This window comes from Candoia aspera, chromosome 2 (assembly GCF_035149785.1).
Source record: "Candoia aspera isolate rCanAsp1 chromosome 2, rCanAsp1.hap2, whole genome shotgun sequence".
In the NCBI taxonomy this organism is placed as follows: domain Eukaryota; kingdom Metazoa; phylum Chordata; class Lepidosauria; order Squamata; family Boidae; genus Candoia; species Candoia aspera.
In genome coordinates this window covers 68881758-68898206 of record NC_086154.1, presented here as the reverse complement: position 1 = coordinate 68898206, position 16449 = coordinate 68881758, and the positions used below count along the sequence as shown (strand labels likewise).

General features: G+C 38.5%; 1 protein-coding gene across 1 annotated transcript in view; it reads left to right on the top strand.

Annotated features, from left to right (window-relative positions):
• The first annotated feature begins 283 nt into the window (after positions 1 to 283).
• Positions 284 to 16449, top strand: part of SGCD (sarcoglycan delta) — a 504550-nt gene continuing 488384 nt past the window's right edge. The window contains exon 1 of the mRNA XM_063292142.1: positions 284 to 443. The gene's annotated coding sequence lies outside the window, so the exon portion shown is untranslated. The remainder of the gene's footprint in view (positions 444 to 16449) is intronic.

Sequence of the window (16449 nt, the reverse complement as noted above, 5' to 3'; positions counted from 1 at the left end):
AGTCCAACACGCGCTGAGTGCCGAAAGAGGGGAGGATTTCTGACAGGCAGCAGCCCCCGGCTGGGCTCCCGCTCCCTCGAGGATGTCCCGTCCTGAACGGGCGTGAGGAGGGCTTCTCCCGGGAGCTACCAAAGAGAGGCGCCCGAGCTTGGCTGCCTCCTTGCCCGAGCTGCCTGGCGCCGCTGGCCCCGCAGCAGGAGGCATCATGATCTCCTAACGGGCTTGCTCGACTCCCGCTCGCCCGCTTTCGCGTTCTCCCCCGCCGCCACCCCCACCCCCCCCAGTCCCCGCTCTCCATGGAATTACACGGCTGGAAGCGCCGCTGCTGAAGAGCTCGTGTTGCTCGGCGAGTGCCAGCCCCCAAAGGGCGCGTTTGTTCCATCCTGGACACAGTTTGGAGGAGAGCCGCTCGAGTTGAAAAAACCTCGAACAACTGGGGTGGGGTGAGTAGCCCGGCTCGCTAGACTAATCGGGAAATAAGTTGAGGCGGGTGGGGTCAGGTGGAAAGAAAGAGAAGGAGCGATCAAGTTTCTTTTGGTCGTCTGTAATGAATGAGACTGCCCCAACAATTAGATGCTAAATTCTCCAGCCATCTCATTGCTTCTGGAGAAGCCAGTAATTTTAGATTTCTTGGAATTTGCAACGTTTCAAGCTCTGCACCTTCTGCTTTCGGTGCCAGGTCTGGAAGACAGCAGGTGCTGTCTTTTTGTGTGTGTATGTGTGCGTGGGGCGGATCTTAGTTTTCTGTGTGTGTGTCTGTGCGCGCGCGCGCAAGGCGCGCGTCTTTGCGCGCGGTAGTACAGCTTCCTGATTTGCATTCCAAAGGGGAAAATCGGCTCTCATAATGCATCTATGGCATGTTGTAATTCTTTTGGCTCATATTATCTATTGGCACTTGCAAGCAAACCAGCTTTTATCTTTGCCCAGTGTGCCTTGACGATCGGGAATACCTTCACGGGCTCAAACCGTCTTCATGGGTTTTAAATGTCAGTTCAACTAGAGGCAATGTGGATAGTAGAATGCAAGTAAGAAAAGGAGGTCACTACAAGTAAATCAAGGTTGTCTTAGGACAAACCCTTGTCCTAAGGAAAGAAATCATAGTGAATGAGATTTTGCTACTCTGGTCTTTTCCCTCAAATAAAGCTTAATCCATATGAATGGGTCCAGACTGGGTTTCTGGTTCATACTATTCAACAGGTGGGGGATTTCATATATGAACAAAAAGGCTGGCTTTCCAATTATTTGAAGTCTGTCCTAGTTTCATGCTGCACATAGAAGGGGCTAAAAGAATAGCATGACCTGCCTTTTTTTCTAACCACACTCATATGTTGCTGGCCAGAGATGACACTTTCTTGATGGTGCACTGCTGTGAGGCAGTAAATTCCCAGCTGAATCACTTTAAATGTCCTGGAAGGGTGGCATGGACTTGGTGGAAGCTGGCATGCCATTTTGATTGAATGGATGGAAGATTTAAATACGGCGGGGATTTCATAAGTATATACCTCTCTGTGAGCATTTCTCTTGCTTTCAGAGAAATGTTACGCAGCAATCCTTCTGGGAAAATAGCAGCCTTTCAGTCACAAAATCTCTCAACCATGAATTATACAACTCTGGATTGCTGGGTAGCCTTTTCATTAACTCACTTAATAATTTTCTGATGTCTTTCTGAAATTGTTGATTTTAATGGATCCCATGTGAAGTTTAACATCAAGGAAATGTGCAGAATAGTATGATAATGGGAGAAAGATATATTGGTAAAGCATCTAAAAAAGTAAGAACACAGATTGAAACTTGCTTAAATGAATTCAGTTTATGCTGGCATTTTTGGGTTTTGTTTATATTTTGGAGGCATTCTGGTATTTGTATTTGAAATAAATCTGTCAAATGGCTTAGAAGGAATAATGTTTGACAAGAAACTTAAATACTAAAATATTCCCATGAACTTCCTTACTCTGTAAAATCATCAAGTAAGTGTAGAAATCTTGTGGCATGATTTCCATTACCAAAGAGTTTTGGCAATAAGGTGCATTTAAACAGCAGCATTCATTTTTGGTATTCCTACAGATAAATATTAAATTTGAGGGCTTGGGGTAGTATCTATGAACAAAAGTTCTTTGCTATATTTCATATCTTTTCATTCTGACAGAACTTTGGATGCAAATAAAGGTATACTGATGACAACTGAAGTGCGTCTTTGATTGTGCCCTCAAGATATAACAGAGTGAATGATCTTACTCACTTTTATATTAGCATAACTTAAGTCACTTATATTGTTTCAGATATCATTTATTTTTGCTTTATGGTTTCTAAAAGAAAGCATTTGGGAGCTTTGTATATGCTTACTTCATATCCAAAGATTTTTGGACAAGATTTCAGTTTCAATGGGAATGTGATATTCAATAATTTTCTTATTGAGTGCAATTATCTCTTGCTCTGGAAATCTAGATGAAGGCTTCTACAGTCTATTTTTCCAGTGTTACATGATCTCTATCCCAAAGGTTGTTTGGGATAGTCTCAAGACTGCTGCAGAGATGTCAAAATACCAATGGAACATTCACAGTTTTGTAGCCTAATTCTGTTGATACATTAGGGGCTTCCCTTGAAGAGTATCCGGAAGCTTCAGCTGGTGCAGAATGTAGTGGCCCATCAGATCTGGCAGAGAGGGCATGCTTTGGATCCCATCTGCTAGGGACTTAAATTTGGCGGGTCCCAGGAGGCGGGCCTTCTCCGCCCTGGCACCTGCCTTATAGAACATTCTCCCCCCACCCCACCTCCCGGTGAGATTAACTCCATCCGTCAAGATTTGGCTTTGTCGGCAGGCCTGGCGATCCTAGGGGCCTGGTGAAATTTTATGATGGCTCCATCACTGTGGTTGATATTCACTCTCTCCTGTGCTGTATGGTTTTTATTTTTTAATAATGACTGTTTTATATTTTTAATAATGACTGTTTTTATGTATTTATTGTTTTAATTAATTGTTGTAGGCCACCCAGAGTCACTTTCTGTGAGATGGATGGCCATATAAATTTGATAAATAAATAAATAAGGAAATAAGGAAAAAAATACAGATTGTAAAGCTACAGTATCAATAAGTCTTAGGAGTTCTGCTGATTTGAGAATTAATTAATGATCTGTTTAATGTTTTTAAGGCTCTTTTCATTTTTGGAGAAACACATATGTAATATATTAATGATCTTGAAATATAAATGAACTACAACTTGCTTTACAGGCATTAAACTCATTGAAAGGTAACCAAGACCTGATTTGCATTTTTTTTCCAAGGAGGAAAGTTGAAATTTTTAAAAAACAGATATTCTGGCTTCTGTGCATGTTCACTCATCAATTTTAATAAGGATTTACTGCAACCTGGAAGATCTTCTGGAAAGAAGATGAGACACAGCACATTTTATAATTTGGAGAAAACTGACTGCCAACTGAACTAAGGACTTAACTCATGGACCAAGTAGGCTGTGAGAGTGAGCTAAGAGTGAGCTAAGTTTCAGAACAAGCAGTCTAAAACAGATGGCACTCCAAACTTAGATAAGAACAAGAAAATAGCTTAAAATTTACTGATGGGAATGAGATATTACAAAGATTTGGAAAATTCTGAGCCAGGAACCATAGCTGGCTGAATGCTGTGTGCCAAAGGCCTCACCCTTAAAACTAGTCATTGCATTCAGTATTAAAACTAAATGTAATTTTATTTCACTAATTTTCAAATCTAATTAATATTAAATATTACTCTCCATACAGTATAGTTAACACTTTATCCTCTGGTACATTTTAAAAACACAATTTGGTAAGTGGTAACAACTTTTGGAGAATTTGCGTAGCTTTATGTATAGTCTTCATGTGGTTCTGGGGATTTGAGCTGTACACTTCTGAAGCTCCTTGCAACAGCAAAAATTGATGAAGCTGAGACTCACATCTGTATAACCCCAAGAATCCAGATGTTTGGAGTTTTAACTGGCTGTGAGTCCACTTGTTTACTTCCTCTCTGCCTGTTCCATTCATCTGGACAGGCAAGGGCAGTAGCACATGGTTGAGCTGAACTGAATTATATTGGACTGTATGATATGAAGGTAATCAATATATCTTCAATATTCTATGAGCTTCCAAATTTTAATTAATAAGTAAATTGTCAATTTTTAGTACAGTTGTTTCTGTTGTTCATTAGAAAACATAACGTAGTAATAAAAGTTGACTGTGAAAGACAAAAAGATTCTTGGCTACATCATCCATGTGAATGCTGTACAGGTAGTCCTTGTTTAGCAACCACTATTGGGACTGGCAACTCAGATGTGGATGCTAAGTGAAACCGTAACTGTGCTTACGATCTTCAACTTTATTTTGCTTTACAGATCTGCAAAGATTGTAAATGGGAGGATTGGTCACAAAGTTACTTTTTCATCACCATTGTAACTGCAAATGTCTGCTGTATGAGGCAGTCAGTAAATGAGGACTACCTGTAATTGTAAATGAGTATCCAAAGTAGTTTTCTAGTGATAGTATCACTATGATTGAAGAGTGATGTTAACCATAGCTTTCCCAGAAACCAGAGTTGTCCTAATCATAACTGATATAAACTGGGATCAAGAAAGGGTCATATAGTTTCTAGCACTGTCTGAACTAAATATCTTACAGTTTCAAATGATAGAATAAATTAAATGGCTTTATACTAAACATGCTATCAAATAGAACAATTCAAAGTGAGGTAGGAGAAGAGTGACAAGGTAAACTTGACATCTCTTTTGTTTGTACTCCTTCAGGTTTGTACTGACTAGGTTGGATGAGTGATTTGTCTACTGCTGTTTTATTTGCTACTGTATTGTTTTCCTGAGCCATCTCATGTCCAGATGGGGCCCTCACAAGGAAATAGAAGCACTGGATCCAAGAGGCCCAGAGCTAGTTATGACTCCTCCCGGCATATTCTTTTTCGGGGCGATGTATTTACTACTGCTAGAGTAGGGTTTTGCTCATGGAGTTCTCTGCAGGTACAATAAAGCCTTCTGTTATTAGAAATATCTCTCTCCATTGGCTGTGCTCCCCCTTGCCCCTGAATGTCTGCATCCTATCCTTCTCAGCAGTCAACATCAAGTGGTAAGTAAGATTGCATGATAAATGACTGCCTATTAGGTACATTAGCCAGACTCTAATTTTTTTCTGCGTCATTGTCAGGTTAACTGTTTTGTGCCTACCAGAATAATAATGCTTACCACTAGTTCCTCTATGCTGTGGGCAGCTGGTCACAAAAAGCTGTAAAAACAGCAAACCTCATCAGGGCCCAGTTTAAAATGAAAAACACTTAATGTAGCATTGTTCAAATAACTGACAAACTATCTTGTCTATCCAGAAAACTGTGACAACGTGTTGCTGTAGACAGTATAGGCCAACTTTAATTTATGCCTAAATCATTATATATTTGAAATGAACAGAACCAGTAAAATCTCAACCTTGGAAGTTCAAAATGATAGGCAAACACGTTTACTTGTTATTTGGTTGGGAAATATTACACCAAAAGATCTTGCAGTCTCTAAATCCTTTTAGCTTTAAAAAGTGTTGATGTGCATAATTTTAACCTCATTAAAACTTGCTGATCCAGAATGGCTAAGTATAACATTAAGGCCTGAATTATTTGAGTTAAATTCTCTTTTGGTTTAAATAAGTGCTGTTTTATTGAAACTGACAGGCTTCAGTCATGCACTCACATGCAGGTATCCTGTCCGTCTTTCAAGAGGCACTGAGTGAGAAATAATTTTCTGACTGAGCAAGAACTAGAATCTTGCATGATAGTTTATTTCAATGAAGCTTTAAATTCCAAAAAAAGAGGGTGTGAGTGTGCCTTATTTTTTAAAAAGTCTATGGTTGTTAATGTACTTCAAGAAGAAACATGATTGCTAACCAGTGACTTAAAGAAATGAATAAATGAATAAAACTTAATATTGCTTAGGACTTGAGGCACCCTTTAGAAAACCTGTGGACATTTCAGCAGGCATATGTTTTGCATTTCAGAAGTATATTTCCTATGAGTCAAGAGGCCAAATGTCAAATAATCGATTTTTGTTTGGCTTTCTAACAAAAGGAAAGCAGAAATCAAATTAATTGTGAAACTAGTTCTATAAATCCAGTGAGGATTTAGGTTTGTTTTCCATGAACAATAACAGTCTGCCTTTTTTGTGCTATGTGATAATGTCTTCTGAGTCTGAGGGGATTTACAGAGTACTTCAGAGTAGTTTTTGATACTGTGTGGGTATAAGTAAGCTCTAAAATGGGGTGTTTGTGGGGGTTAACATTCCTAAAGACCTAGGATAAATTATTTAAGGCACTCAGAAATTTAGTTTTTAATTAATTAATTATTAAATTTGTATGCCACCCAATTCCCAATGACTTTATATTTTCAGTGACCTTGAAAGTAGATATCTGTGTTGTCTGTTAGACAACTAATACATATTCAGAATTAGTGACACACATCCTGAGCATGTACTGCGTGTACCCTGCCTGGACTGATGCAGGCAATGTATGTGGGTCTGCGAGGTAGTCTCCAGATTAAAGCTCTTTGACTGCACAGAATTGTGCAAGCATTTTTCAGGTAAAACTGACCTTTAGTTGCACTTGTAACATGCTGGCCAAAGTGTGCCAAAACTGAGCAATACTGTCCTTACTGTTAGCAGGAAAAGTTACCATTGTATTCTGTTAAGTGGAATGAATGGATGGGTGGGAACAAGATGAGAGAATACTGAAAAAAATGATTGGGCTATTTGGATATCTGAGAATGAATGAAGATGGTGAATACTTGGTAACTATCTGTTTGGAAAGGAACTTTTTGTTTCAAATACATGATTTAAGTCATATATTTACATGAGAGCCAGTTTGGTGTAGTGGTTATAGGCCCTGGGCTAGAAGACTGTGAGTTCTAGTCCTGCTTGAGGCATGAGGCCAGCTGGATGACTATGAGCCAATAATTCTCTTTTAGCCCTAGGAAGAAGGCAGTGGCAAACTACTTCCAAAAAAAGGTGCCAAGAAGACTGCATGGACTTGTCCAGGCAGTTGTCCAGGGTCAAGATTGACCCAAAATTATTATTGTTGTTGTTGTTGCTATTATTTAAAAAACATATATACATGATTGGCAAAGGAGTAAATATGTATCTGAATATATGATTTTGTTTCAATAAAAGATTAAAAGAATTAGTGCAGGATACAAGGGTGATGAGAGGCTCTGAATGGGGATAGTCCATTTTTTGCTGCAACAGATGGACATTTTAGGAAAATATGGACGTGGAAGGAAAAGAAGTGAAAGAAAATGGTATGAAGATACAATGACTTCAGGAAGAGGATGTATGAATTATGTGTAGAAAACTATTAGAAGACAGATTAACAGAATAAATAGTTGCAAAAGAGATCAGTGCTGTAACAAAATTGAAAAATGGTAAGGCAGTTGGTGTAGATGGTGTCACTGAAGAAATGTTAAAATATGGATGCAGTTTGCTTATGGAATGGTTGTGCAATCTGTTTAACATGAGTGTGAAGTCTACATGTGTGTGTGAATAATAGAAAAATGTGGTTATACTTTCCTTTTAAAAATGGAGAGATAGAGGAGCAAATGCAAAAGCTACAGGGAAATTAATTTAAGTATGCTGGAAAGCTGGCAAAATTCTGAGTAAAAGTAAACAAAAGGTGACAATGAGCAAAATTTGGAAAGCATAATGTGAATTTTTGCTAGACTGACCTGGTGTCACTCTTTAGCAGGTGAACTTAGAATGTTTACTGCAAATTTGCTTAGAGAAAATATATGGTAAATTACAGGCTTGAATGATGGACTTTTTATGCATAAATATGGAGTTGATGGTTGGTGGCTGAATGCAATAAGGGCTGTATGTGATGGAAATAAAACTTGCTTAAGAGTAAGTGGAATGCTTAGCAAATTATTTGACCTGAATGACTATAATGATATTTATTGTATGATGGTTTGCACATTCTGCTAAGTCTCATTTTCTTTGGTGTTTCTATGTAGAATGATCTCTTCAAATCTGTTGGCCACTCTGTCTAGATCTGCTGGCGTAGATTCATTAGAAATTTATAGTTATTCTGTTGCTTACCATATTTCTGTAGATATTCCATCAATTCATGTAGCCTTCTGACTTGGTAATGACTGGAATGTTGATCTAATTACATATCTTCTAGTACTAAAGTTTGTTGTAAATGGAGAACATTTTCTTAAGTATCTTGGATCCTGTCATCCCTACTGTACAGAATTTCAGTATACTCCTTCCATCTTTCTTTGTTCCTAGAATCAGTTACTATCTGTATGCTGGCAGTCATTAGCATATTCATTTGAAATTGGAACCTCCTTCTGAGTTTGAAAATCTTTCAGAAGACTTTCTTTGCTTTTCCATGTCTGTTTCCAGCTTCAGTGTCTTTACAGAGGTTGTTGTAATACTGCTTCTTGTTTCTTCTTGCAGCTCTCTGAAACGCTTTGTTAAGTTTCTTCTTGAGATCTTTGTCTTGGGCTTCTCTCTCTTCTTGGCAGTTTTCCACTATTTATTTTGACATCCAGTTTGCTTTTTTCTGTTTCTTGGTCTCTTTTCACAGTCGTCCTTAACAACTTAATCAGATCATTCCACAGTTCCTCTGGTTCTCTATCAGTGAGGTCCAGGACTTCAAAGCAATGCTGGATATGCTCAAGATTATATTGTGGAAACTGGTTGGGTTTTTATTTCAGCTTTAGCTTATCCTGGAACTTGCATGTGAGCCCCCAGACAGGATCTGTTCAGCCCCTGGAAATATCTTTGCTGTTATAATGGAGTTTTTCCATTTTCTTTTGCCAATAATATAATCCATTTAATTTCTGTGTATTCCATCTGGTGATGTCTATTTTGGTTGTTTGAAGACTGCATTGGCAACAAAGAAATTATTGGATTGGCAGGAAGTGATAAATTGTTCTCCTGCTTCATTTTGATTTCCTAGGCCATAGAATTCAACTACATTTTCCTCCTTAATATTTCCAACTTTGTCATTCCAGTCTCCAACCCCAAGCAGCACATTTTGCTTGGATGTTCTGTCAATTTCAAATTGAACTTAACCATAAGACTCATCAACCTCTTCTACTGCATCAGTGGGTGGAGCATAAACTTGCACAACTCATATTAAAGAGTTGTCCACAAAGTCTAATTGATATCATTCAGTCATTGTCTGTATTATATCTAAGTACTGTGTTTACTTTATCCTTCCTGACTAAGAAAGCAATGCTGTTCCTTGTTTTTGTGTGTCCTGAGTAGCAAACAGTTTGATCTTCTGACTGAGAGTGTCCAATTCCAGTCCATTTTAATTCATTGATGCCAGAAATGTCAATTTGTAGTCAATTTCATTTCATCTTTCACTGTGTTGAGCATTCCCATGTTCACGCTTCTTATATTCTGTGTTCTGCTGTAATTTCTTCTTTGCAGCTTCAGATTTTTTCTACATGACAGATCAGCAACTAGATGTCCCAAAGGTTTTATTTAGCTGCATCATAAATACCATTAGTACTCTGAAAGATCCTCAGCTGTTGAGGATGCTGAGTGCTATTTGACCTGAGGGACCTATCATCTGGCACTTTATCTTGTGTACCCATGTGGTTTTCTTGGTGAAATACAGGAGTGGTTTACCATTGCCTTTTCCCACACGGTATGAAAGGTTTTAGAAAAAAAAATAGAAAAAATAAATTTGTTAATTCTGTATAAAAGGAATGTTAGATATTGGAAGGTGAGTAAATGGAGCAAAGGGGAGCCAGTTTGATATAGTGGTTAAGGCATCAAGCTAGAAACCAGAGGATCGTGAGTTCTAATCCTGCCTTAGGCACAGCCCTAAGAAGGGCTTAGCCCCAGGAAGGAGGCAATGGCCCACCACTTCTGAAAAACCTTGCCAAAAAAACTGCAGGGACTAGTCCAAGCAGTTGCCAGGAGTTAAAAACTGACTCAAAGGCACACACACAGACAGAGCAAAAGTTCCACTGAAATGTTTAAAAGTCAAGTGCCTAGAAGTCTTGCATTCTTGAATAACTTAGTGAAATGCTGTAAAGAATGGTTAAAATTGATATCCCATTTTTAATTCATAAATATTTTTTTCAAAGTTTTATGGTGTCAAATATTTTGATAAGTCCCCTCCATCCTTAAATATATCTGTTTCTTTATTCCTTGTCATTTCTTCAGACTCACTTCCTTCAAGCAGTGTTGCAGAGAATTTTTGTGGCTCTTTGAAGCTAGAAGCAAGTTTTGCATTCTTTGATGCTTTGTTGCTGTCCCTTTATCCATATGGGTCATTGATGGTTTCTTCTCAGTTTTGTCACAAACAGTGTGATGTTACTGGAATGCAGATATTTGCAAAACATTAGTTTTCACAACCAGGGCTGGGAAAAAAATCTTAGTAGTTTGGCACCTGAGTGGTTGGAATCTTTTACCTGAATCAGTATTAAACAAAAAATTCAATACCAGCCTGGAACGTGGTATTTTTCTTTCAGCCTTTTTCAGATTTAATTCTGTAAAAGGTATTTATTTACAGGTCAATCATATACACATCTACTCAGAAGCAATTCTTATGGATTCAGTAGGTTTGTCCCCACCAAGATAATTATGCATGCAATATTTATATGCTCATATATAAGAGATAGCTCACAAGAAATAAGAAATATGATTGAATAACAATAAAAGTGTAAAGATTAGAACATTGTTGAGGAAGAAATTTTTTTACAGTGATTTTTTTTTTTTACATTTTGTTAATACATAACTCAAGATGTATTAACAAAATGGAGGAAAATGTCATCTCCTTGTTATTAAACAAAAACATTGGATTTCGAGATCATTACCCTTAATGTTTGTATAGAACATGGATTAGAGATGCTTAGTCACGATAAACCCTTTTGCACTGAAGGAGGGGTAATCCTTTGTCATTCATTGAGGCAGATGTAAATGTATTTCAGATAAACTACTGTATGCAAATAATTTAATGAGCAGCGTGTAGCAATAATCACACAATTAAGGTCCAATTCACATTGTAATGTAATAGCGTGAGAGCTGTTTTTTCATGTCTTGTTTTCCAGAATCCTGCCACTGGAATCTCATTTAAGTAAGAGTAAATCAGAATATAATCCTGTGACATTCAAAATGTAATTCTATAACCAGCCTTTTTGAAATGAGACACATTGAATTCAGTGAGATTTAATAAAGGTAATTCGATTCACATTTTGCATTTAGATTCACATTTTGCATTTAGCCATGTTTGCTTCGCCAGATTATTGAATAAGCTATAATTGGTTGGATCTAATTTTTGTTAACAAACCATAACATGTTAAAACAGCATGTTAATCCCAAAGAAAACAAACCACATTATGGCTTAGTGTGATGTTTGAACTCATTGATTGATTTATTTTATATCCTACCTGTCTATTAACTTGAACTGACATATAAAGGATTATACTGCCAATAATCTTCAATTACATTTTTTAGCTCTAGCCAATTCTTGACTGGTAAAGCTTTTTTTTTTCCCCAGGAAAGACGCCATGTTTAAATTAGTCTTTGGAGGAAGGGCAGGACATCTATATTACAATATATTTAAAAATCAGCCCACATTGAAAACAGAATTCTGAGGATTTTCTAGACACTGCAGGTAATAATAGAAAATAAACCTTCGGCTACAGTTGTAGTGCATGGAGTTAGAAAATCTTAATTCTTCTTCCAGGGAAGATACCATTTATTTTCTTAACATGATAAGCAAATTCAGCAAAATTCCTTTCCTGAATTTTGTCATCCCCTTGCTATAATTTTTTTCTTCCCTTTAGTGGATATTTGTAAGTGCCAGAGCTCAATTAAACAGATTTTGCAGGAAGAATTTTGCTGCTGCAATCTGATGTACAGATAATGCATGGCTTAAGTGGATAGAATGTTTAAGTGGATAGAACAAAAATGTTCTCACATCTTTCTGTGCATTTGTATAGATTAGTGTTTATGGATAAATGGTAGCAGCACTGCATGGAGAGATGTGCTGGAATGATCTTGAAAAAATTACTGCTGGAGACAGGTCAAGATGGTGAGCACTTGTCTTTGTAGTTACCAGGAGTTGAATTAAGGGATTGGTAGAAATCTCTTGCTATTCAGAACTGTAAAGGACACCTTCTTGTCATGATTGGGCATCATTTCAATCTTCCTTTGGATTTTCATTGCCATCTAAATGTAAATCGTTATGCATTAATGAACTGGGGACAAATCTATAGTATTGGATCTAAAATCAATCTGAATAGCCCAACTGAAATCAGTGGAAAAAAGCATCATGATTAAATATTAAACGAAGTTTAGATTTAAGCCAGGATGTTTGATAAAAATACAATAATATAAATCATTCTCACTAAAGAATAACAAACCAGATACATTGATCCAGTTTATACGTTGCATTAAGGCATGGTTTGTTGACTAAGTCACAGTTGGCTAGGTTGCATGGTTTGCAAATCAAAGCAGCAGTTCACACAACCTAATAAACCAAAACTAGCAAATCACACTATGCTTTTGTGTGATACATGAACCAGGTCATAGTGTATGCAGATATATACACAATGCACACTTATAAATTTATTTATTTTTGATGCAGTATTCTTTTAAATAACTAGAACGAGTCTGTTCAAAGGCTTGTTGCCATTTTATTATGTTATTAGCAGCCAGCAGTGACACAGGGTATGTCCTTGGCTACTAGCTTCTTGTCCTCCCTTTGGGGATTTGATGCTCTCTTGTTAAAGGCAAACCACGACTGTAATAATCTTGAACTGATTATATTAATGGAAAAGAAACACACCTCTGTAACAAAATGGGTCTCTCACTGCCGGATGACAAGCTGTTTCCATGAATTTTGCAGCTACTGCTGTTTGTAGCACTGTGGATCATATAGATAAAGAGGAATTCCTATAAAGTTTGACTATAAATGAATTAAAGGGGAGATACTTCAAGCTGTGGACTCAATTCTTGATGAAAAAAGCTTTTCATAAAAATACATCCTCCTCCAATAACTTCTAAAATATTTAACATGTGAATTAGAAATAGTTCATTCCAGGTTTTATAACTGTGTGCATCCGAAAATAATATCTAAACCTTCATTCTGAAAAATATGTTCTTTATATGAACACAGATGCTAGAATAATCTGTAAAACCAGGTATGAAAAGCTTGATGAAACTTGAACATCAAAGTACAAGCGGTTTTTTAAAAGGCTTTTCTTTGTAATACTTGAAAAGAAAACAGCTATATGTTTAGTCCCATCATGTAACTTATGGCTGTGTGAAGGTACAGTATGCTGCTTAAATCTTGTTTTCTCATTCAAGTGGTGCTTCAGCACAGGCCTCTTGGATTACGTTAAAATCCTATTTCTTGTTAGTATTGTCAGGACTTGAGAAGATTTAACTCCAAGGGTTAGTTATTTGCACTTTTCTATGGGGAGTTCTTGGTGCTTTCTGAGCTTTGTTGTTTTCTTGCAGACGTTTCATTGCCAGACTAGGCAATATCTTCAGTGCGAAAACACTGAAAACTTTTCCATGGCAAAGACAAATTATATCAAATCATTTCTTTTTCCAGAAAGCTAGGTCTAAACTTTATATTATCATAGAATCCATATGACAGTAAGAAGGGACATCAGAGGTCATTTACCCTAACCCCGTTTATGAAAGCATTTTGGATACATGGCTATTGTTGGAAAGAAAATTCATGAACACATAGCTCCCTCTCCTTTCTCAACTGCTTTTACAGTGAGGTTGATCCGGGTTCATTTGTCTGTTGAATCAAGACCACAAACCCAGTACCCAGACTCCAAATAGTTTATTTGTAAGGTTCTGCAGAGCCTGGTCAGTCACACAAAGGACATATTAGCAATGCTCCTGAGGTGAAAGACCCCCTCCACCACCAAATACTTTACAGGACCAAAGGGACTGAAATTACAAACAGTTTATTGGTTACAGGGTAGATGTCAAACACTCCATACTTGGATACAGATGAAGACATGGTAAGATAAATATGTGTATTAGAAAAAATATGTGCTAAGTAATTTCTTATCTCTACTTGCTATGTGCCAGGCTATACCAAGTGCACAAACTTCTCTATTGTCTTACACTATCCAGCCCCAACTTACCACTTAATGTGGTGGACTATTCCATGGATTGACACTCAATGTCCAAACTGGGTCTGTAATTTCCTGTAATTTTAGGCCATTGCTTTTGGTTCTGCCCTACAAGACAAAGAAGAATGAGCCTGCTCATTCCTCTGTATGAGAATTCTTTAGATACCTGAAAACTATTATCAGATTTCTTCTCAGGGTTCTCTTTTGCAGGATAAACAGTTCCTTTAGCAATTCCTTACAGGACTTCATTTCCAGTCCTCTTGACTATCTGGGTAAGCTGTCCTCAACTTATACCAGTTCGTCGTTCTTAGTGACTGCAGTGCCCAGAACTGGACATAATATTCCAAGCAAGGCCTTGAAGTTAAATTTTGGGAGTGATTTTTTTAGTCCCTGTAGATGAATTCAGTTCTTCCTTGTAGAAAGCTATGGCTAATGGTCTCTTTTGCTGTGGCCTATCAGCCCAAGCATTACTATTTATGTACAGTATCTGAAGAAAGCTGTATCTGAGTTAAAGCTGAGTTGATCTTGATTTACTAATGACAGATCCAAAATTCCTAACTAGATTTCTTTTATCCCCTCCCTTTTTTTTACTCTTGCTATTCCCAACTATTTTTAAAAGACATTTCTCCCATTACACAGAAATTCATACCTTTCTGACTTGTGCCTTTCATTATTTGCGCTCCTCCCCCTGTAATGTTTGCCTTTCCCAAGTACTCAGACTCACAAGGGGTTACTTAAATGAAATCTGATTTATTAGAGAAATTATGGCAGATACAGAGAAAGCTGAGAATGACTAAAAGCATGCCAAATACAAACTAAAAACCCTCGGCTCCAAACATAATCCCTCCCCCCTACCGGCCATAGCAACCACCCCCCTCCCAGGTGCTGGTAACCATTTTCCACACATCCTGGGAAAGCAACCTTGAACACATGAGATAACCCAAACACATTCCAATCCAGCGGGCAATAGATAACAACTCCCTGATGAGGAATCTTCCCCCCTCCCGAGAGCAAACCCGTATCAGGCAAATGACATGCGAACTGTTACGTTGTACCAAGCACATTGAAACGGTGAACATGACATACTGCCCCCCCCCCCAAAACAATTTATGGACCTGGTTTGGAGGGGTAGGCATTATGAAAACGACGAACAAGAACAGGAGAAGCCACATCATGAGCGGCCACCCATTCCGGGTGGGGGAAATGTTTCCAGTGAACTAGATGCTGCAAGGTGTTGCGAAGCCGGCGAGAGTCAAGAATTTCTTTCACTTCAAAGTGTTGTTGCCCGTCAATCATGATGGGAGGAGGCGGCGGAGGTTGATCATGCCAGCGGTCAGAGCGATTAAGGGGTTTGAGCAAACTGCAATGAAAGACAGGGTGTAAGCGTTTCAAATTATGCGGCAAATCAAGTTTAAAAGTCACTGGGTTAATTTGTGCCACAATAGGAAACGGACCCACAAATTTAGGAGCTAGTTTTTTCGATGGTTGAGAGGACTTGATGAATTTGGTAGACAGGTACACCATGTCCCCCACTTGGAACGAAGGGTGAGGGGCACGCTTTTTATCAGCGTGCTGTTTGTAAGCAGACTGTGCGTCTGCTAGTGCCTGCTGGATGATCGGCCAAGAGTCCGCCAGCTGTGTTGCCCATTCGGACGGTGAAGCAGGCAGGATAGATGGCTGCGGCAAGTCAGGGATTGGGACAAAATCTCTGCTGTGAACGGTGCGAAAAGGGGTTTGACCGGTGCTTTGATGAACGGCGTTGTTGTAGGCAACCTCAGCAAAGGGAAGGAGGTCAACCCAGTCGTCTTGTTGATAATTCACGAAAGCATGCAAATATTGTTCCAGTGTTGAATTTAGCACCTCTGTGGCCCCGTCAGTCTCTGGATGCCACGCCGTGGACAATGCCTGTTTAGTGCCCAAAAGTTTCAAAAATGCCCGCCAAAATTGAGAGGTGAATTGTGTGCCCCTGTCAGAAATTAAGCAGGAGGGACATCCGTGTAACCTGTACACGTGTACAAGGAATAGGCAGGCCAATTGTGCCGAAGGAATGGAGACGCATGGAATAAAATGAGCTTGCTTGGGGAAATAGTCTTTTACTACCCAAATCACAGTTTTTTGTTGGTTGGGAGGCAACTCCACTATGAAATCCATGGAAACCTCCTCCCAGGGGCAAGCAGGACTGGCCACTGGTTGCAACAAGCCTTGAGGCTTTCCCACCTTACGTTTAGACATAGCACAAACAGAACAAGATGCCACATAATCCTTCACATCTTTGCGCAATGTGGGCCACCAAAACTGTCTGCGAACCAGGTGCAAAGTTTTTA